The sequence below is a fragment of the Microtus pennsylvanicus genome, chromosome 4 (assembly GCF_037038515.1).
Source record: "Microtus pennsylvanicus isolate mMicPen1 chromosome 4, mMicPen1.hap1, whole genome shotgun sequence".
Classification (NCBI taxonomy): domain Eukaryota; kingdom Metazoa; phylum Chordata; class Mammalia; order Rodentia; family Cricetidae; genus Microtus; species Microtus pennsylvanicus.
The window spans coordinates 98,808,670-98,831,343 of record NC_134582.1 but is presented as its reverse complement, the minus strand read 5'-3'; the positions used below and the strand labels follow the sequence as shown (position 1 = coordinate 98,831,343).

General features: G+C 41.5%; 1 protein-coding gene across 1 annotated transcript in view; it reads right to left on the bottom strand.

Annotated features, from left to right (window-relative positions):
- Positions 1-22,674, bottom strand: part of Gmds (GDP-mannose 4,6-dehydratase) — a 511,111-nt gene that overhangs the window by 60,961 nt on the left and 427,476 nt on the right. The window lies entirely within an intron of this gene.

Here is a 22,674-nt window from a genome sequence, read left to right as displayed (position 1 = left end):
TCAAACAGGTGATGAGTATCAAGGTCAGGGTTTGGATTCAACCCCAGGTGTTGTGAATTTCAGACCTGAACTCTTCCCACTGCATTCCAGGCCACCTTCCCAGTAATGTGTAGGGTCAGTGTTAACCCTGGACAGGGTGAAGCACCACTGTATCCCAGGAACCAACTTAGACCTTAGGAACACATTAGGCAGGGTCCTGACATGTAGCAGACACTCTCCCAGGAAGGGTGATGCCCATGGTGGATACAGGTGTGACATCGGGAGACTGTTCCATGGAAGCTTCTGACACAGACTGAGGGGTGAGGAGTAGCACTGCCTCCAGCTTTCTGGAGGAAAAGTATGTCAGTGCCCTGAGGCAAGTGGAAGGGTCAGAGTGGGTGGAGAGGGGCCAGTGGTGTGAGAGGGTAGGAGCCAGGCTCAGCCCTGGAGGCTAGGTAGCCTTGGCAACACTGACCTCTATGGGATTCCTTTCTGGGAGAGACTGGATGTCACAAGACATCTGCAGAAGGGGTACTAGGGTCTCTTTTTATTTTAAAAGCATTGTTTTGGCTGCTGCCTTGAGAATGCGCTGTTAAATGCCAGGAGGGCAGTGAGGATACTCCCAGGAAGTCCAGGAAGATGGGATGGCAGCTCCATCTAGCAAGGCTGGAAGAGGAAAGAAAAGCCTGGGTTCTGGATTTGTTTCTAAAGGAGAAAGGGTCGAGTTTGCTGATGGATAACTTTAAGAGTATTAAAGAGAGAAAGAGGACTCAGAGTTGATTTGAGTTCAATAGAAGACAACCACACGTTCTGGGAACCTGCTACTACTCAGGCATATCACCTCCGATAGTCTCAGAGACTCTGCAAGGTTTGCCTTACTCTGTAGTTCAGATTCAATCAGACACAGGTCTGTCCACAAAGCTCTTGAACTCTGTCTTACTTGGATCTATCTCTAGCAGTCAAGTATAGCAGTTTCCTGTACCATGTATGTTTCTCACGGCACCTGTGTGAATCTTTACGGAAACTTGCTTGACTCAAAGCACAGAGGTGGCTGTGAGCCACAAGTCCACAGATCCTGTTGACCATCTCCTGAACAGAGCCTGGCCGGGGAACACTACACTCCATTTATAGCTTAGAGATATCACTGGCACAGTCTTACGAGGCATAATGATGTGAAGAAGTTACAGTTCCATAAACACAGCCACTAATACTCTTGGGATGTGAGTAGATTTCTGAGGTGGTACCTTTGATGACATATGATATTTCTTTTTCAATAAATAGATTTTTTCAGGCAAACAAATCAGCTCTCCACATATTCATACAAGTTTTGGGAGGGAAGAAAATAAATGACAAGAATTTAAAATATTGTCATTCCCCTGGGAGATACCATAAACCACTTTAGAGAATGTGCATTTGGGTGTGTATAGGTTGTATCTTATACTATGGTCTTGTTAGAATGGTAGAATTTATAATTTTTATGTCACCATTAGCTCCAACAGCCTACTATAAGGACAGGCAAGATTTTGGCCTTCCTGTCAATACTCAGCATATGAACTGCAATGAGGAAGAGGATTCTAAAAAGCAATGACTCTCAACCTTCCTACTGCTGCAACCTTTTAATACAGTTCCTTGTGTTGTGGTGATCCCTGACCAAAAATTATTATTATTTTTTTTTTTTGATTTTTCGAGATAGGGTTTCTCTGTAGCTTTTGGTTCCTGTCCTGGAACTAGCTCTTGTAGACCAGGCTGGCCTCGAACTCACCGAGATCTGCCTGCCTCTGCCTCCCGAGTGCTGGGATTAAAGGCGTGCGCCACCACCGCCCGGCCCAAAAATTATTTTTATTGCTACTTCATAACTGAAATTTTGCTAGTGTTGTGGATTATAATGTAAACATCTGTGTTTTCTAATGGTCTTAGGAGACCCCTATAAAAGGGTTGTTTGATCCACAAAGGGGTCACAACCCATGGGTTGAGAACCACTGCTTTAAAGCTTGTAACAATATGTCCTAGTACAGCTGACGACCAGAACAAATGTAAGAGTACTGTGACTACACTATCTAAAACTGGTGTGTGTGTGTGTGTGTGTGTGTGTGTGTGTTTGGGGGGGGAGGCACTAGGATGAACTCAGGGTCTTGCATGAGCAAAGCACTTGCTACTGAACTATTGTGCTAGACACATTTTTAGCCAGGGGAGAGAGGAGGTGTGGCCTGTGGGGCAGCCCGTATTTCAAATGATCACAGAAGAACTCATGACCGCTTGCTCTTCTTCATCATCCCACTTTGTCCACGCCCAATACTACAAACATGAGCCAAGAGAGCTCATAAAATTACTTAAGTACAGGCCTTTAAAACTACCTCTCAATGAATACCTGAAAGCTTTCACTAGCAATTATAAAGTTACTTTTTATTTTCTGAACGACGTACCTTATGACTAATGTCAACTAGCAATGGAGCAATTGAGGGACACTCCCCCTGAATTACAACTCAGGCAGAATTGAAATTCAAACTAAACATAAGCAACTGGGTATTCAGGGCGGGTATGTTCAGGCATCCCTGAGCAGTGAACCCAAAGCTCCCTGGGCACAGTCATGAAGTGACACAAGTCTTTTCCCTATGCTTTTGTCTCCTTCATGATTTCCCTTCCCAGGCTTTTGCCCAAGTTGTCATTCTTCACTCATAAGTCTGACTTGAGCTGTAAGGTTATAGCTCTAGTTTGCAGAGCACAGGTTTATCTGTATAGTAGAATCAAACAAGCATTTAGACTTCATAAATGTTATCTAAAAAATTCCAATGAAGAAGAGCCATGATTTTTTGAGTCAAATGGACTATATACTTGACTTAATCTTAAATAAATATTCAAATTCACTTTCAACAGCACAGAGATCAACTTGAGATGCTGGTAGGTATACTCAAAATATGACTACAAATAATAAGACTGCTTTGGTTACACAAAATAAAATTGGGCACATATTTACACATACAAATGAACTATGCAATCATCTCGAAAGCCTAAGGTTATACCAGTTTTGGTTCCAGATACTTCTGGGCTATTTCCTTATCTGCTTTAATAGTGAATCTACAAGTCACACTGAAAATCGGGTTTAGTACTACAGAGGAAAATGATGCTTCAAATAGGATTTCTTTTTGTTGTTTGCAAATATTCTGCTCCTTACATATAAAGTATGAAAAGATTCATAGTTTTCAATGTGCTAATTTTAAAAAACCAAACTTTTCTTGGGGTCATTTAGTAGGATTAAAAACAATGAAGCTTCTAGACCAGGTTATCACTTAATGTCACAAGAATGTTGAGGCTGAAGACTGGCTACTATTTGTGGCTTGATTTCTGACAAAGGCTGTAAATTTTTAAGAAAGTTTATGTGAATTTCTGACTTCTATAGAATTTCTGAGCCAATGGATCTTTCTGAAATAGTATATGAAATATTAGTCCATTGATAATTTCACTCTGTAGAACAACAGATATCTTAATGCAAAGTGTGCTCTGACTGGGTCTAGCAAGGCACTGTATTTAACATGAATGCTTTGCTTATGTAGTTTGTTTCAGAAAGTTAGAGGTGATGGGTGACTGGCATACAGAAAACACATTTTCAGAAGACTAAATATTGGTCATTATAGAAAACCCTCTAATATACTGGTAGATGATGCCCAACAGACCTTTCTTGACATGAACATTCACATATGTGGCTATGACAAATGGAGGGGAGTTACTCTTAGCAAAATCCTAAAAGAACTTTTCTGTTCCTCTGATGCTCTTGCACATCCTGTCCTGGGATCCAGGTTTACTCCGGCACATATTTAGAGCCTTATCATGAAGATACACAGTGCTGAAGCAGCCTGTGGCCTGGAAGCAGGCCGACCATAACCAAATAAAATGTACTTTCCAAGCTGAGGCTTTTATGAGAAAACCAGAGTGCAAGGCAGCAAGGTGTGTTTAGTATGTGAGCAGCCCAGCATGGTCTACACAATGAGTTCCAGGTCAGCCAGGGCTACACAGAGAAACTCTACCTCGAAAAACCAAAAATAATAGTTAAAGGGCCATCTTTCTCCCTGTTCTTTGCTAATTCTGGCTACTTTAGTTATGTTGTTTCTCCTTCACTGAAGTAAAATCTTCCATTCACAACAGGAGAAGGGTTAATAACAGCAATTGGGATAGTGCTTTGACAGGCTACTGATAATTTCACAAACCTCATTTCCACTCTCCCATAAGATAAGGAGTAAGGTGGGATAGGAACTTTTTGTGCACATTTCACAGATGAAGAAAGTAAGCAAAGATGCAAAAGATGTTCAGTGGCAGAGTGCATAATTAGCATATACAAGCTGGTGTTTGAATTTCAGCATATACACAAAGGTGGCTGGATATACATTCTGCAATGAGCAGCTAGAAGTGGCAGAACCAAAGCCCAGACATGTTGATACTAAGCCAGCTACATTCTGCCTCAGAATGGCTTTCTCTCCATTAAAAAATAGGAGTGGTTGAAGAATAAGCATTTAAAAATATAAATAAAGACTTAGACAAGGACCAAAATATTCCTTAATATAGAAAAATGCAAAAGCCTTGGAACACTATAACCCAATTCTTTAAACTTGTGGTTTTCCAAATGTGGTCACTAGGCCCAGTCAACTGCAGAAACATCACCCAAATGATTAGGAAAACCGAGATTTGTGAGCTGCAAAGACTGTGGATATATGGGTAGATCAAGCTCAGAAGTGCTGATGTGGAGTAGACATAAAAATCAGAGTAGCCACCAAGTAGAATGGAATCCACAGCCATTGATAAGGCAGTTGTTTCCTCCACCCACGGTCATGGTTTTTAGTTATGATTGCTTAGACCTGCTTGTCCAAAACAACCAGCATATTTTGGCTCCCTTCTTCCCTAGGAATTCAGTATGACTGGGGTGTATGAAACATGAACTACAGAAAGTAACATACCCACAATAAGGGTATCTTTAAGGGGCAAGTCATGAATGTTACATTGTCTGTGGCCACATGTGAACATTATTTATGCATGTGAACTAAGAGCAGAGTCAGAAAGGAAAGAGGGGCTTCTTCTAGCCTGACTGAGTTGGGGTTCCTTTCTTCAGCTGGTGCTTGGCTTGCTCCCTCCTGGGGAGATTAAAGCTTTGGTAAGTGGTTTATCTTGGCTAATGTATACTTTAGTTCTGTGTATATAGAGACACATATATACACACGGCAGTGTTTATATAGGATATGCATGTGAAATATTCCTGGAGATGAGGCCTGGAATGGGCAGTGACACCTAGGAAGTTAGAACCCAAATTTTTAAAAAGTGACCAGGTTTCTCTTAAGAGCCCTGCCCTATGCCCTACAAATACATAGGCAGGTACATAAGGAATAGTCTTTTCTTTACTGCACATACAGTTAGTAGGGTCTGCCTTCTGTTTCTGGGAGGAACGGGGCAGTTTGTGGTAGCATCCTTTCATCTATGGAGACTTTAAAGACATGAGTAGGGATATGAGAAGTTCTGGATATAGCTTACTCAGGCTGCTGCTTTAAATCAATCCAGAAGGTTGAGATGGATGAGAAAAAGCACTTGGTGCCAGGAGTCTGGCACTAAGACAGGTGGTAGTGGAGACTCTGAGCCATGACTCTGTGCATGCATGACCCCATACATCTAAACAGAGGTCAGCAGTGCCTGGACATGCCTGTTAGGACACTCGGGGTCTGGTTTCTTCCTTTCTCCCTTCCCTTCCTTTCCTTTTTCTTTGTTGGTAGGGAAGTGTATTTCCTTGGAAAGGAACAGTTAAGTTCCTTTTTAGGACTCTGAATGCCAAAGGAGATACTAAAAGTATTTTGAACATGTGGCTAGAAGATTTTATGTATATGTTCACGACAACAGATAGCAACAGTATCCTGAAGAAAACTTAAAAGGAAACAGAAAAATGGCTCAATTATTAGAAATGTTACAAAGTTAGGGGGTAGGGAGACAGCACAGTTAGTAAAGTGCTTGGTATACAAGCACCCTGAGTTTGGATACCCAGCTCCCATGTTAAATAAAAAGCTGGCATAGCAGCACATCCTTGTAATCCCAGTACTAGAGAGCCAAGGAAAGAGGGATCCCTGGAGCTGTTGAGTCCAGTCCAAGTAGCAAGTCGCAGGTCCCAATGAAAGACCTTGTGTCAAAACAAAACAAAAGCAAAGGGCGGATGGCTCCTAAGGTAAAAATATGTAAGGTTGACTTCTGGCCTCTACATACACACACATGCATGTGGGCAGACACACACAGACACACACAGTCAAGAAATGTTACAAAGATAGAAATATGTGATAGGCTCTGGTTGTCTGCTTAACAAGACCTGCTAGTCTGTGTACAGATTAAACAGCATGTGTTCAGACTCATTAACTGTTTAACTGGTTGAGTGTGGAATTCTGAATAGCCCTTCTATCTAGTAACTGATCAGAGAAAAAGGGGAATGGAGAAAAAGAAGATAGTGTTTCAGGCTAGAAAAAAAATGAGCCTGAGAGAAGAACATCAAAGAGGAGCTGGAAAGACGGCTCAGTGGTTAATACACTTGTTGCTTGCGGAGAGGACCCGAGCAAGGTCCTTCTGGCCTCTGTACACACACACACACACACACACACACACACACACACACACACACACACACACTCAGGCACACATATATACTGAAATAAATATTTAAGAAAGGAAGAAGAGCAGAGAAGATGAAGGTAGAGAAAAAAAAGGAGGCAGAAGGACCTGCAGGAGAGAGGTGCAGGGTAGTTAGAGGCATGAAATGGACTGGGTTAGAAGCAATGTTGGCAGGGAATGGACAGGGACTATCTTACCGGGACTGGCAGCCCAAGCAATCACTGACACTGTTTGTTGGCTCTGTGGTTAGTCATGGATGTGGGTAGGACTGGCCTGAGGAAGGCTCTAGGAGAATCTGTTCTCTCACTTTTTGTTTCCTGAGGCTACCCATTTCACAGCACCTATTCATGTTATTGGGACCACTGTTTCTGACCTCTTCTCTCACTTGACTCTTTTGGCTGCTTTACAAAAGGTCCCTGTGGTTACTGAAGTACCCTTCATCACAAGTTCAAAGGCCTCATGGATGCCAGAATCCATGGATGGAACGGAAGCCTACACTTTTAAAGCATGTTCTACTCATGCATATCTGTGACAAAATTTGTTTACATTTTTATTTTAATTTTTGAGACATGGTCTCAGCTTATGCTGTCCTCAAGCTCATGATCCTTCTGCCTCTAACTCTTGAATGCTGGAGTTACACCTGGCTTATGCAGTAATTCTGCTTCTACACAGTGAGAGAGTACAACAGACCAGTAATGCACCAGGATTGTCCTAACAATGCACTGTATGCTATAGGACAACTATTCCTCGAATTTTTCATAATACTTTTGGATTATAAGAGGCCAAGAGCAGGGGGAGTTAAACTAGACAAAGAAATGAAGCCATATTATAACCAGGGCCACTTGAATATCAAGAACAATTTCCTGGCCAGAGATCCTTCACAAGATCCCACGCATATGTCTACTGTCTTTACCACATAAGGTAACATCATGGTTCTCAGATTAGGGTGGAGATCAGGGCGGGGACACTGGTCTGCTCACTACAGAGATGTGGTGCAGCACCTAATAGGTCCAGTTTTCTTCCTGGTGTGGCTGTGAAGCATAGCTACCTCCCCAAGCACAGTGGTAGCAGGCCTGAGGCCACCAGGTAGGATCTCACACCAGGTTACATAAACTTTTGTGAATTCTACAAGTCAGACAACTTAGCACTCTTTATCTATGGGGACCCTCCCCTTAAACACTTGAGCTCCCAGAAACATGAGGCAGGCCCAACTTTCTCATTTTCTCTCTCTATTCAGACTCTGGGGGAGAAGCTTGCTGTTTAATTTGAAATACTACATCAAAAAAAAAAAAAAGAAGCATCCTTAAACGGAAAATCTGAGCACTCTAACTTATTTGCATGATAAAAATTTAAGAATTACTATTTTAAAAACATCTCATCTGTGTGTTCAACTACTTTTTAAATATAATTTATCTATTTGTATTTTATGTCCATTGGTGTTTTGCCTGCATGCATATCTGTGAGAAGGTGTCAGATCTCCTGGAACAGGAGTTATAGACAGTTGGGAACTTCCATGTGGGTCCTGGGAATTGAACCCAGATCCTCTGGAAGAGCAGTCAATGATATTAACCCCTGAGTCATCCCTCCAACACCATTACATTCAACTACTTTTATGGGAAGTTTTGGTTTTGTTCCAAATTGCATTATTCTGCTTGTTGGAAAAAAATCCTATAGTTTCTTAATTCCATTTTAATAGTCACAGAAGATACCATAAGAAACTGAATTTAGGTTAAACTCAAATGATCTCCTTATACCCATTCAAGGAAGAGGGGAAGAGAGAGCCTGCAGCAAGCTTCATGGAATCCAGATCATGAGCTTACCCTTGGTGGGCAGCAAAGTTACAACTTTTGAATCCTAGTGACTCTAAGCAGAGTCAGCAGCCACTCAGGGAGGAGTCCACATTACAGTTTAAGTATTTGTGGCTGGACATAAGAGGATGAGATCAGAGATGACCTGGGTATGGGGATAAGACTTGGGGGAAGATAGCTATATAGGACACTGGTGCCTACTTCTGGTTACTGCCAACTTGAGCTGTGTTTTCTGATGTAGACATCATACACAGGATGGACTGGGATGGCAGGGGGTTGGGGCAGAGGAGCCACACGTTATGAGGTCCTCATCCTTCCTGGGGCTATGATGACAACCTGAGCAATACTTTATCAGGCACAGAAATGTGGAATTCAAAGATCCATCTCAGATTTCCATGAAGAAAATCTGAGATCCCGACCATACTTTGAGAGATAATTGATGGAAAGTAGGAGTCAAGAGGGGTCAATGGTAATTTACCCCATTCATAAATCAGAGTAGCAAAGTACATAAAACCCCAGCTCAGGCTGGGGCCAGTGCTATGGCCCAGACCTGGTACCACTCAGAAGTTTGATGAAGCATAAGGTAATCCCTTGTACAATGGCTGGAGTCCTGTCTGTACCATGTTCACTACCCCATTCCTGCTAGTTTTCTCCCTCCTCTTCTCTGCTCACAGAAGGACTCCCTTACTCTCACAGGCGCAATCTGGACTTGTGGTGAGCTTGATTTATAATTAACCAACTGACTCTTATGTAACTTAATCTATATTTATTATTAAAATGACAGCTGCATTTCTTGGCTGTCTCACTGTATATATGTATTGTTCTCTTCTCAAAGTGAATGAAATGAAAGCCGCAAATCTCTGTCCTTCCCTGATGTGTATTGTCTCACATTCCTTGGCCTGGTCACACACTTCCAGAATGGAAGACCCAACTATCTCAAAGTCTCTCTGTAGAGTTCAAACTTAAATATGGTTCTGCAAAATCTTAAAGGATACATACACTATTATTGATAAATGAGTATTTTTGTTGATCACAGAATTAACAATGAACTAATTTGTTGTATTTTATTTTGCCATACTAGGGCATCAAATCTAAGGCCCCTAGAGTAGAGCTCTGGCACAACTCTGCCCTAGTCCATACTAAGAAGAGAGACAATCCATTGCTCTGATTTATGACTGCAGGTTTTTGTGTTCCAGATTACTATCCAAGGAGGTTTCTTAATGCATTTGGACCAAGGCCCATACATGCAAGGAGGTACTCAAGTGCCAACTGACGCCTCATGGAGATATAGATGGAGTCATACACCTCAGTAAGATGCACAACTCTCTCTTAAGCTCAAGATGGCTGGTGGATGTGCAGTGGGTTCCCTAGCTGGACAATACCCTGTGAAATGACAGAGCTTGAGTGGGAACGCACCATCACAGGACGGTGCACTTTATGGCCTGTCTCTTTCCCTGCCTCTGTCTCACTTGCTGCCCCTAGCAAAGCAAACACTTTAGATACTAGTTTGTAAATAATTTTACTGAGTTCACCTTTTTCTTTTATCTTCAATAGCTTCTCTCCTGAAGATGATAATACAATATATCCAGACATGCCCTGTTACTCCAAAGAAGTTGGCAGTTCATACAGAGATTTTCATTACCGAAGAAAAAGAAAAATAAATTAAAAGTTGCTTTTTGAAATTTCCCATTATGTTCTGAGTGGAATTTGATTCCACAATTTTGTGAGCTGGGAGTGTAGGACAATGATAGAATATATGGTCAGTATGCACAAGACCCTGAGTTCAATTCATAGCCCATCTGCATTTTTTAGACAAAATAGTCTTCCACCCCAGTACTTTACATAAACACAGAAATACCTTTACCCATTTTACAGTAAGTTGTGGGGCAGCAGGCTGGCCACTGTTCTTAACATCTCTGCCAGCCTATAACACTAGGGTGCACACAAGGGTCATAGTTTGCCTTTGAGCATCAATGCTGTGGAAATAGCCTAAGGTTTATATGCACTCTAGGGAACTTCAGTAAGCACTTCAGCAAGCACTTGGGGGTATACCGACCATTGAGGAACCCATGGTTTTCTTGGTATTCCTCAGCACACCTCTCCTCCTCTTTCCCCACTTTTGATATGGGCTTCTTTAAAAATTAATTCAAAGATACGGTCCTCAAAGGCCAGAGGTATGTTTCTGAAAGTCTGTAGTCTGCTTTCTCTTGGATTATCATTGACAGACTTCGTCATGTGTTAGTTATCTGCTGGATTGTGAGGTACTGTGGAAAATATGGTAGCAAAACAAGGTATGGTTCTTGGCTGTAAAATGTTATCATTTTTGTAAGGGAACAAGATTAATATTGATGATGCCACTCATCAATAGCACAAAGCTGTCTTCAAAGATTGAAATGGGAGATGCTGGCTATAAACTCAATAATGTGATCCAAAAGAGAATGAAGGTTATAGGAGGTAGGACCAGCTCTAGTATAAGAACAGAAGAATCACAGGCCAAAGGGAAAGTCCTGCCTGGTGGAGAGGAGGTATAGAACTTGGAGGAATTATGGAGGGCTCTGAAGGCTGGCAGAGCAATGTGTATGTCAGAGGGACTAGGTTGAGGAGAGGAGATAGTAGGAGAGAACGAGCATGTGCAGAAGGAAGGTCAGTATAGTCTGAGTTAAGATTGCTTGTTGGAGAAAGAGGATAAAAACTGCATGACTAAATAGAAAGAAACTTCAGGAAATCAGAGATACACCACAGAAGAGGCCCTGGACAAGTGAATGAGGCAACTGACCATTTATTAATTCCTGCTAATTTCTCTGTTTAGGTTTTATGGGCATAGACACTGTGTCTGTCAGATTTCACAGCCAACATGAGCACATGTGCAACTCATGAGAACAGATCTTCTTTCATTTCATCTGCACACAGACAAGTCTCCCTCCCTCACGTTACTGGAGGTATGAAATGAGGGGCTAGGGAAATGGCTCAGTGGGTAAATGCTTGCAACCATGAGAACCTGAGTTCATATCTGCATGACTCACGTAAAAGCTGGTCATTGTGGCACCTATCTATAACTTCAGTGCTGGGAGGTGGAGATAAGAGGGGGCCTAGGAGCTCACTGGCAGCTAGTCTAGCTGAAATGGTGAGCCTCATCTCCTTGAATAAAAAAAAACAAGATGGAAAGCAACAGAAAACCCAAAGTTGATCTCTGGTTTCTACTCACAGATGACTGCATCTACACACACACACACACACACACACACACACACACACACACACACACAGACACACACACACACAGAGAGAGAGAGAGAGAGAGAGAGAGAGAGAGAGAGAGAGAGAGAGAGAGAGATGAAGTGAGCAAACAGTGCCTAGAATATATGCTCAGTAAAGGCTGCATATTGGATCTTTCATAGTCGTTTCCAATGTCTGAAGAGAAAAGCGATCAAGCAGGAGGGAATTAACTTTAGCTTAGTCCCTGCTTGATGGGGCTTGCTTTGGAACTAATATTCTAGAAACCTGATTATGACAGCTCTTATTCTGCTATTTTTAAGAGATGGGCAATGTGCCTTTGTTTGACCTAAAAGGTCCCTTTAGAACTGAATCATGAAGTGGGTTTAGGATAACTGATGTGCGGTTAAAGTGCTGGGCACATCCCATAAAGATGTTTCCTCTGTCCTTATCTGTGACTTTGGATAATGAGGTTCTGATCCTATAGAGAATACTAAATCCCACTGAAGAACAAAGATTGAATAGTAAAGGATAATTCTACTAGTACGTTTTGATAGCCTGTTACATGCTGGCCCTGGCCCTGAAAACACAGTGGAAAAGCACGCAAAAACAGCAACTGGGACGTTGGCTCTCAGACTCGATGTAAAGATTTCTGGAACATTTGAAACTACAGTGCTGGGGCTGCAAAAGGTCAGGTGGCCATTAAAGCCTATGCAGGGAAATGTGCCCTTGTGCATGGACATTCTTGGCTACATCTGACTGGGTCCCCTTTCCACTTTCAATATCCAGGTAATCAACTTGTGTTTACCCTAATGCCATTTTAACAATCCAGAAGTGCCTTGGTGATACCTTAAAAATCAAACCTTTGATCAGTCCTTCAGCAAAATATATGCATCCTTAACAGAATGATAAAAACATAGTTAGTAGGCATGGTGGCACATGCCTTAATCCTAGCACTTGGAGGCAGAAGCATACATATATCTATGAGTTTGAGGCATGTCTGGTCTCTGCAGCAAGTTTGAGGCCAACAAAGACCACAAAGAAGACTTATCTCAAAATATAATAAAATGATAAAAACCAGCCAATGAATAGTCTTGTGTCAAATGTTTTATAGTCAAATGAATTGAGAAAAAATATTTGATACTCTTAAGTACCTTGGAATCATGGTTGAGGTCTACAGAAGACATGGCCTGTAAACACAAGTCTCATGGGACTGAAACATTTATCTCACTCCTCGGAAATTGCAATGGTTTTTTAGAGAGGGGCTGGAAATAAAGAGGATAGAAATGATGATTAAATCGAGTCCTGGGAGATAGCAGGCACCACCAGATTATCCATAGCTGGAGTCAGACACAGAAAAGCATAGTACATCTGTGGGTGTTGGGCAATGGAGAACAGGGTCAGTTTGTGGGTATGCTGGCTGCATCAGGCTGATGATTCTGAGAAAGGTTTGGGACAGAGGCCAAGTCAGAGTTGGAGGCTGGTACAAAAATGAGAGGTGAGGGGCAATGAGTGACAAAAGGGCAAAAGATGAAGGTCAAGTTAGAGGAAAGGGTGATGAAGGAAGTAGAGGCAAGGGATGCACTCAGGTTGTCCTGCCTGTTTGTTTTAATCTGGAGCTTATAAAAGAGAATAATTAACTGATAAGAATAGTGTGAGGTCACACTAAGGGATTATATGTTTTCAAAGTCATTTGCATTCACCAGTAATCAATAACACAGAAAACATAGAAAGATGGGGGAAACACTGAAAGATACGGGAGCCCCCGTGGAGGCCTATTTTCTAAACACCACGGACACTGATAGTTCTAAAGGAATAAGGCTCTTCCTATTGGGATACTGAAGGATGTGTCTGACCATGATACCCCCCCCCCCAATACAGGATTTCTCACAATTTTGGTCGTTCTACTGAATATTTACTATACATTTTTTTGCCCAGCATATTAGCACTAAAGGAAAGCATTATGCTCATGACCCCTGTGCCTAGACATCATGCTGTTGAACAGACCTTAAGAATCAAAAGGAATTACTTTAAAGCAAACACTCATGCCAATACTTTAGGGGAAGGCAAGGAAGCACTTGGCATCTCTCACTGGTTCCTAGCTTGTAACTTTCCAAATTCGCTTGCTGTCAACTGAACTGGGCATGGAACCACTTACAACTGGCGGTTTGTGGATAACAGAGTAGTATTTTAGCAGTTAAGTGGATCTCAGATTTCAGTACCTCTCAAATGTTGTTTACTCAAAATTTCAATATTATTATTGGTTGGGAATAGAAGGAATTAAAATTACATCTCCACGGTACCACCAGAACCACATTTCTGCTAACCATACTTACGTGACTTTAAAGAAACAAAATCAAGTTGTAACATTTTAAGGTAAAAAGATTCTGATTTAAAAAAAATATTTATCTGTCTTTCCACCTATTTACATAAGACTAAAAGATATTTCTTGGTAGGGAAGGCTTAGTGACAGACTAAAGAGACACAAAATGAGAGGAGGAACTAGAGGACAGTTCTGTCAAAAGCCCTGCTTCAGAGCTTTGTTACCCTTCGCTGGGGAAGGTGCTGGAAAAATGTACCCATGTGTCTTTGTCTCCCCCAGGGTAGTCCTTGCACAGGCTCTGCACAATATGCTGGAAACACACTGCTGGCTTCCTATCTGTTCTGTTTCCACTCTTCCTGAGAGACACATGCCATCAGTATTCATACGTGGAACTCAGAACATATATGGACGATAATTTCATATATAGTAATTTAGTGCAGATAAAATATTTTTGTCCATATTTTAGGTAAGTTATTTAAAAAAACAGATTTTCATTGTAAGTGCTGTGGTAACGATGCCATTAAAACAAGCTTCCTAGAACAAAAATGTTTTCAAGTTAAAAACGTGTTCTGTATTAGACTTCTCTTACATTCCACATGGATAATTAAGTACTCTTAACGTTTTTAAATAAATCATATAATACAAAAACAGCAAAAAGAGAATAATCAAATGCACTACTCATTCAACTTTAATGGCACAGAGATGAGGAATTCTGAAGTATCAGGAGACCATATACCCTCCTAAGGACAGACAGACAAGAAAGGACCTGTTTATTCACCATTTTTAGAAATGCTTGGGAAAGGAAACATGGGATCTTTATGTATCTCGAAGCTAGAAAGGAAATAACTAGAAGTCTTTAACTTTTCTGACACGTGAGGTGTCACCCTTCTGCAAGGCAGCATTCCCTTCAAGCAGTGAAGCATGTTTAGAGAAACCAAAGGGCAGATAAGGTAAAGGGAGGGATGCTGGGCTAGGCTTACAATCAGAACCCTCCTGGGGCCTTGTCAATCTAGGAATAGACTCAAAGATGAACATACCACAAAGTGGGTCTGAATCTCCTCTGCACATGGATAAAAAAGTCACTGTGGGCACGAAAAAGAACACATTAAAAACACACTTTAGGGCTGGAGGCAGCACCGGAGAGGAGGCCGCAATATCAGATCACAGTTGGGTAAGGATTTGGAACTTGGGAAAGCATGTTTGGGTTTTCTTCCCACTGTCTACTATAACCTCACTAGGTGAGTGCTTTTTTATTTTGTTTTTGTTTTTGGCACTGTTAGTGATTAGCCCAGGGTTGTAAGCATGCTGGGCAACTGCCCTATAACTGAGTCCTAGAACATCCCCAGCCCTAGACTATTTTAAATTGAAAGCTCAGAAGTTATGCTAGAAATCCCAAGGGGCACCTTAAAGAAAGACAGTGATAATAGGTCGCTTGACCATACCTCTTGGACACTGGAAACTCAAAGGGCCAGAGTGTGGTAGTTATATAGTCATATTTTATGTCCCACAGATATGGTTTTCTTTTAGTTTCTATCTATTTAAAATTTTCTTATATTTATTTGAGTGTGTGGTATATGCATGTGTGTGTGTGCGTGTGTGTGTGCACATACACACACACACACCATGGTCCCCATATGGAGGTCAGAAGTTGGCAGGCTGGTGGCAATCACCTTTATCTGTTGAGTCATCTCACTGGCCCTGGGCCTTCCTTTCAATGTAACTCAGAATTAGCTCTGCTCAGTAAGAAAATGTGTCAGTCACACACTGAAAGGACAAAGAGCCATTGTTGGGCCTTGACACTTCCCACTCTCAGAAAATTCTTCAGAGGCTCCAGGCTTCATGCCTGTGCTGATGGTGATGCTGATGATGCATGGTTATCTGGGATCACCAACTGCACAGTTAGTTGTGACAAGTTTGGTCTGACTATGGTTTGAAGTTTCAAATTACTAATGAGATGCTCCAGAGACTGTAGGAGAGCAGCACCCACCTCCTTAGTCCTTGTGAGGTCCTAGCCAGAAGAACTGAGAAAGGGGTGGGCAGCAATGTCCCCACTGCTATTCCAGAAGGTCTAAGGGGTAGAAGAACAAAGATTTTAGGCAGCCCAAGTAACATGGAAGAAGGGAGGGATGGGAAAAGATAGCCTGGAAAATGACTGTGCCATACAGTATATCCTTGGAGAAGTCATTTGGCCCTTGATTGGAACAGTTTCCTCATCTGAAATGAAGACAGTAAAGATAATGTTCTTAGGTCTGAGGTAGAAAATTATAGGGAGGCTCCTTGCTGCAGAAGGTAGGGAAAAGAAGCCACACTCTCATGGCACAAGCCATCATCTCCACAAGGGTCTCTGTTTAGCCAGGTGGCTTGATACATTTTCTTAGCGAGGCATTCTACCTTGTTTCCTCTGCATCCGGCTGGTGACTGCATCTCTTTCTTTCCTCTTCCCAGAATTTTCTTAGTCTGGCCATCCTGCCTATACTTCCTGCCTGGCTACTGGTTAATCAGCATTTTATTAAACCAATACAAGTGACAAATCTTTACAGTATATAAGAGCATTATCCCACAGCAGGTTAAGAGAACTTACAGAAGATCCAACACTCACTTGGTGGCTCAGAACTAACTGCAACTCCAGTTCTAGGGGATCTGACACCTTCTTCTGACCTCCATGGGCACTACACATGCACACACATGATACACATGCATGCATTCAGGCAATACACACATAATATACAATAATAAATCTAAAAATTATATCAAAATAGGCACTTGAGATTTGGGGAGAGAGAGATGATCTCCTCTCCCTGGCTATAACTCTGCCTGGTTCAGCTGAGGCAAAGCCTAAGAACAGAGAGTCAGTGTCTTGTGTGGCATCTCTTGCTTAACTGTACATTCATTTCTAGAAATGGCTAATAAAAATTATATCTATATATAAAAAGATTATACAAAACCCCAAACCTAACAAGTCAACCCTCTTGCAGAAGGGCTGCTCATCTGTACCCTGCTTGTCACCTTGCCTTTGTTTCAGAATGCCCAGCTTCTATTCTACTGTCTACCAGATGAGAGAAGCCTGAGCACATTCCCAAGACACTTGACCACAGGCTGGCCAAGGCACCCAATGGGTCTACTTACAGACTCGCTAAAGAGTCCATCTGCCTCAGACCACATGCCTCAATACATAGGCAACTGATTCCTGATTTTCTTTTCTTTTTGTTTCTTTTATTTTTTCTGAGACAGGGTTTCTCTGTAGCTTTGGAGCCTGTCCTGGAACTAGCTCTTGTAGACCAGGCTAGGCTTGAATTCAGAGAGATCCGCCTGCCTCTGCCTTGTGAGTGCTGAAATTAAAGGCATGCACCACCACCACCAGGCCCTGATTTTATTTTCTATGTATATCTATGGCATTCATTCAGAATTAGATACCCAGTGGCTACCTCTTCTTCACCTGTTGTGGTATAAATATGGCCATGGTCTCAGTCTAATAGAGCTGCAACCTATTAAGGGATTATATGAGGTCACTGCATGCAGCCTTACCACAGAGTAGCCTACACACATCAGCAAAACATGCTAATTCCCTGAGTTCTTCCTTAATTCTAACACCTTGGACTTTGAGAGAGGCTAGAGCAGGGAGAGTCAAGACTATCTATAGACTTCCAAAATTAGACCATCAGTTTAAGTTTCAACTGGCAAGTAATTCAGTAACAGAAAATGAGGTCCATCATGCAAGCAGAGGTCTTCGTTCCATTGGGAGAAGACTACACCAAGCTCTTCTATGGCAGTGATACAAGCTTATAGAGGGTTTAACTTGAGAAGGGCTGGCCACAGACTAGAAGTAACTCAGGTATAAGTAAAATCAGCAAAAAATATATATTTATAAAACAAGAAAATCTATGAAAGAGTATTCTAAGACAAATAACACCTTGGGACTGGAGAAGAGAGAAGCCACATGTGGTCCTCCAATCTGATTTTCTAGGCATGGGGGACTGAAAGGAATGAAGCCCCCTCCCATGAAACACACAAGGCTGAACTGTGAGCATTTTCCCCAGACAGAACCAGATTTTAATCTTGTTTTCAATGAAATTAATGGAACTGAAAGAGTCAGGGACAGCTAAGTCATCTCCATAGCTCTGAATGCAGATCAAGGGCATACAGCTCAACAGTAGATGCTTGGATGACCTTGAAGCTTGCAGTCTTGGCTTGTCGAAGTTACTGCTTTACGGGTCCGAGGACAAACCCTGGCAAAGTGTGCACTTAATAGCTTTCCATCTGAGTCTGAGGGACCACTTTAAGAACTAAGGTGGTGACCATTTACAAAATACGACAGTAATTCTACTTAATTTAGTAGTATTTCCCGAGGAGAAATGGGTCCTGGGTCATTTCCTAAGAACCCATGAGAAATACGAGGATTTCTTTTTGCCTTGTACATTCCCTTGTACACTGTATAGAAATACAGTTGCTCTAACTTTAAGCTACAATGAAACACTGGTGGGAAATAAAAGAGAAACCCATTTTGGCTCTGTTCACACTGAATTGTGTATGTGGCCCATGGTGCTATGTGCCCCTTAGCATTTTTCCTATATACACAATAAGAGTAGGTATGTTTGTAGATCACCTTGTTTATCTCTACAGGATCAGTCTATCTGCCTCTGGGACACCAAGCTGTCTGTCACTCTCCTTGTATTGGAAGTTACTTGGGAAACTTCTGAAGAGCCATCTTTTCAGCCAGTTTTGGGGAAGTATAGATTGAGGTCACTGTTGGTTACATGGGATGAGCTGAAAAAAAAGAGCTTTTTCTGGCATGGAAAATACATGCTGGCCATCTGATGCCTGTTTTGTGGCACAATCAACACAGCATGCCTTGCAAACCTTGTCTAAGTCCTTACCTGAGCATGGGATGCCTGACACATCCCACGACAGTGACCTCTTCTTTAACCCTTTCTAACACTCGGAAACAGACTCCAGGACTAAGAGAGAAAAAGAGATTAGAGGTTTGAAGCATTTAACAAATAGAAAAGATGATGAACAATTTGACAGATTAAATCAGACTCCTTTGAGTCCTTTTCTTTGATAGAAATTACATCAATTCTCAATAATATCTTTGATCATATGATCTCAAAACATTTTATAAACACCAGTTTAACTGCCTACTAGTTTTGTAAAATTTAGAATGATCACTCTTCATTTAGATGCTGGAGAAACTGAGACGATGTATAAAGTTGAAGACACAGGTAACCAAACACAGAACTTTGCAATGCTTCCATTTCAGCCCTAATTATATTGTCCAAAGTATCTTTCACTGTTTCCTTCAGAGGAAAAAACCAACATTATTGCCAATGGTTTCATAAAAAAAAACCCCACAATCTTAGCATACCTTTCTAGCAAAGTTGGAGTGTAAACTGTCACTCAAACAGATAGAATATGCAGAGTAAATGGTGACTTATCATCAACCAATGATGGTTCTAAAGGTAATCAGAAATAAAGTTAAACTGATTGAAAAAACTATAAAGATGTACAAGGGAAAAAAGTTCTTTCAGAAAAATAAACTTTCGAGCACGAGCAAGGAACTCAGGACCACGAGGGGTACACCCACACACTGAGACAATGGGGATGTTCTATCGGGAACTCACCAAGGCCAGCTGGCCCGGGTCTGAAAAAGCATGGGATAAAACCAGACTGGCTGAACATAGCGGACAATGAGGACTACTGAGAACTCAAGAACAATGGCAATGGGTTTTTGATCCTACTGCACGTACTGGCTTTGTGGGAGGCTAGGCAGTTTAAATGCTCACCTTACTAGACCTGGATAGAGGTGGGTGGTCCTTGGACTTCCCACAGGTCTGGGAACCCTGATTGCTCTTGGGGCTGATGAGGGAGGAGGACTTAATCGGGGGAGGGGGAGGGAAATGGGAGGCAGTGGTGGGGAGGAGGCAGAAATCTTTAATAAATAAATAAATAAAAAGAAAAACTCTGTCTCTTTCATACACACACACACACACACACACACACAGAGAGAGAGAGAGAGAGAGAGAGAGAGAGAGAGAGAGAGAGAGAGACAGACAGACAGAGAGAGACAGAGAGAGAGAAGGAGGCTATTTATAGAAAGTTTTTTGTTAAGTTTGGATTTCAACAGAGGTTGGTAGAACAATATAAATATTATGTAGTTGGGGGAAAGGTAAAGAGAAAGTAGCATGAATCAGAAAGTCTGACAAATGTTCAACAGTACAGAGCAGATATGTAAAGCTGTTTGAAAGCTATACCACTGAATTTATGCTTCTTCAAAAACATAATGCTGTGGCTGGGCGGTGGTGGCACACGCCTTTAATCCCAGCACTTAGGAGGCAGAGGCAGGCAGATCTCTGTGAGTTCGAAGCCAGCCTGGTCTACAAGAGCTAGTTCCAGGACAGGCTCCAAGGCTACAGAAAAACTGTGTTGAAAAACAACAACAACAACAAACCATAATCCTGTAATCATAGACTACACAGAGCCGACCATTGGCATGAGCATGAGAAGTTAGAACCATGGTAGACTCAACATGAGCACTCTCAATGGATAAGCAACTAACTCTGTTATGTTTTTCAGACCGAACAATGGAGTAGGCATTAGTCTTTTCCTAGGTGAGTTAAATGAAACCATGATTAGAAGCACTGCCTTAGCCACTGCTCTCTGCACTGACTGGAATGTCCTACTTTTCCAGTGGGTTTCTATGCTATCTTTTCACCTCCTTTCTGGAATCACTTACTGATTGCTCAGCACCACATGTGACAACTGGTCACAAACCCTGGTTGCTGTCGGCATCCACCAACCACCCACATTGGGATCCAGGGCTTGGGCTATTTGTTCAGAGTCTCCTCCCTGTGGCTGCCTCCCACTCCCCTCCTTACCAGATGAATGAGGAGACAATGCGTTGGCATAAGCAACCATCCCACCTTTAAGACAAGTGGGAGGTGCTGATTCACCAAGACAGTATTTCATCTCTCCAAAAGGAGAATAGAATTGGATCAATGGCCTTCCTTATGTCCCATACTCACGTACTAACACATATTTAGTAAAACAGTTACCAAAAGGGAAATTATTAACTGTTTGACCCATATCCTCTCCATTCATTTGATCAGCAGATTAAACAGGGCTATTTCTTTGTGCTTTCACTATAAATTAGCATTTTGACAAGATACTTTACTTAGAAGTCACCCAAGATGCCTTTTGTACGTATGATATTATTGGTCTAGTAACCTCAATCGTGAAAGTCTTCAAACACATTGTCAGGCTGTTCATTTGTCCTCATACTGTGGGTGTAGAGGCACTTTGCTCTGATAAAATTATAGCATAGACTGGCTTCACTATTGCTGCCATTAGATGTTCCTATGAAGAAGAACCAAAAATAAACTCAGGTTGAGCTTGTCAGAGATGGTTGAAATAAATGAAAGAGAAAACTTCAAGGATCAATGTTGGGAAACTATTTATGAAGGTCAGAATTGAAGAAAAATGAGGAGGATAGCTAAAAAAATGCTAGGATCACAAAATGAAAGAAGTATCTGATAAGAATATATAGGTAGAAAGGTTTAAAGATGAAATCAGGATATATAAAAGTTGGATGAACATACACACACACACACACACAAGCTTGGAATGAATTTTGGCAGTCATTTGTCTACAGAAAGAAAACCAGAAGATTTTTTTCTTCCTTCTGGTATTCGGAGTTATAATTTAATCCACTGCTCTGAGTGATTTTAGTGACACTGGGGCCGATTGGAAATCATCAGAGTGGCTCACTGTTGATGTGTACACACTTTTTCATCAAGGCTGTCACTGTCACTCTCCGCCCCCAGGTGAAAATGGCACATCCTACTCTGATGGGGCAAGTGTTCTACAAAGGGGTCAGCTGGTTTTGCTTCAGGTAGTGAGAGCTTCACCAAGAGGCTGACATTTGTACAGTACCTCAGAACTAGGAATTCACTCACTTCTACAACGTGTCTACTGAGGTTGTATCCATTGCTATGTCATGGGGGGAAGACAGAAGTAAGAAAAGGTCAGGAGCCTTTAGAAGATCTACTAAAATATGAAAATTGAAAAAAAGGTATTGAGACATACATTATGTATTTACAATGTAAGCAAATAAGATATATTAAAATTATCACATTTTTTCAAACACAATTACAGTAAGAAGCTATAGTACTTTCTAATAATCCAAAATGAAGTCTCATTCAGAAACAAATAACTCTTATCAACTTATCTCAGAGCAAACTTAGAGTCCCCAAGTTCCAGTCAATGATGAAGTTAAGAACACTTTTGTCTCATCCATTTTAAAATGGGAACAATCTAGTTTTAAAATGCAAACTATCTTTCCAACATCACTAAGAAACTTTCACCTGGAATCAAATTCATTCTCAACAAAATCCCTATAAGGGAAACGCTTTATTATGACATTGAGGAATATGTGAAAAAGAAAGTTGAAAGCATCTTTAGCATGATTATCTTGAAAGGACTATTAAGGACTGATGCTTACGATATAAACAGTTCTCTCATGTAAGGAAGGTTCTCTTCACTCTGTCTTTGAATTTCTAGAACAGCTGGAAACTGTTTAAGAATCTGTCTCAAACACAAGTGTTTAACTAACTTAATGGGACAAGTGAGAGGACATTCTCTGGGATTTGATCACATCAGGGTCAGATGGCAGTTATCAAAAGGCAGGCTGCTGGCCTCAGGAGCTGCTATGCTGTGTGCAGTGTGAAAGTC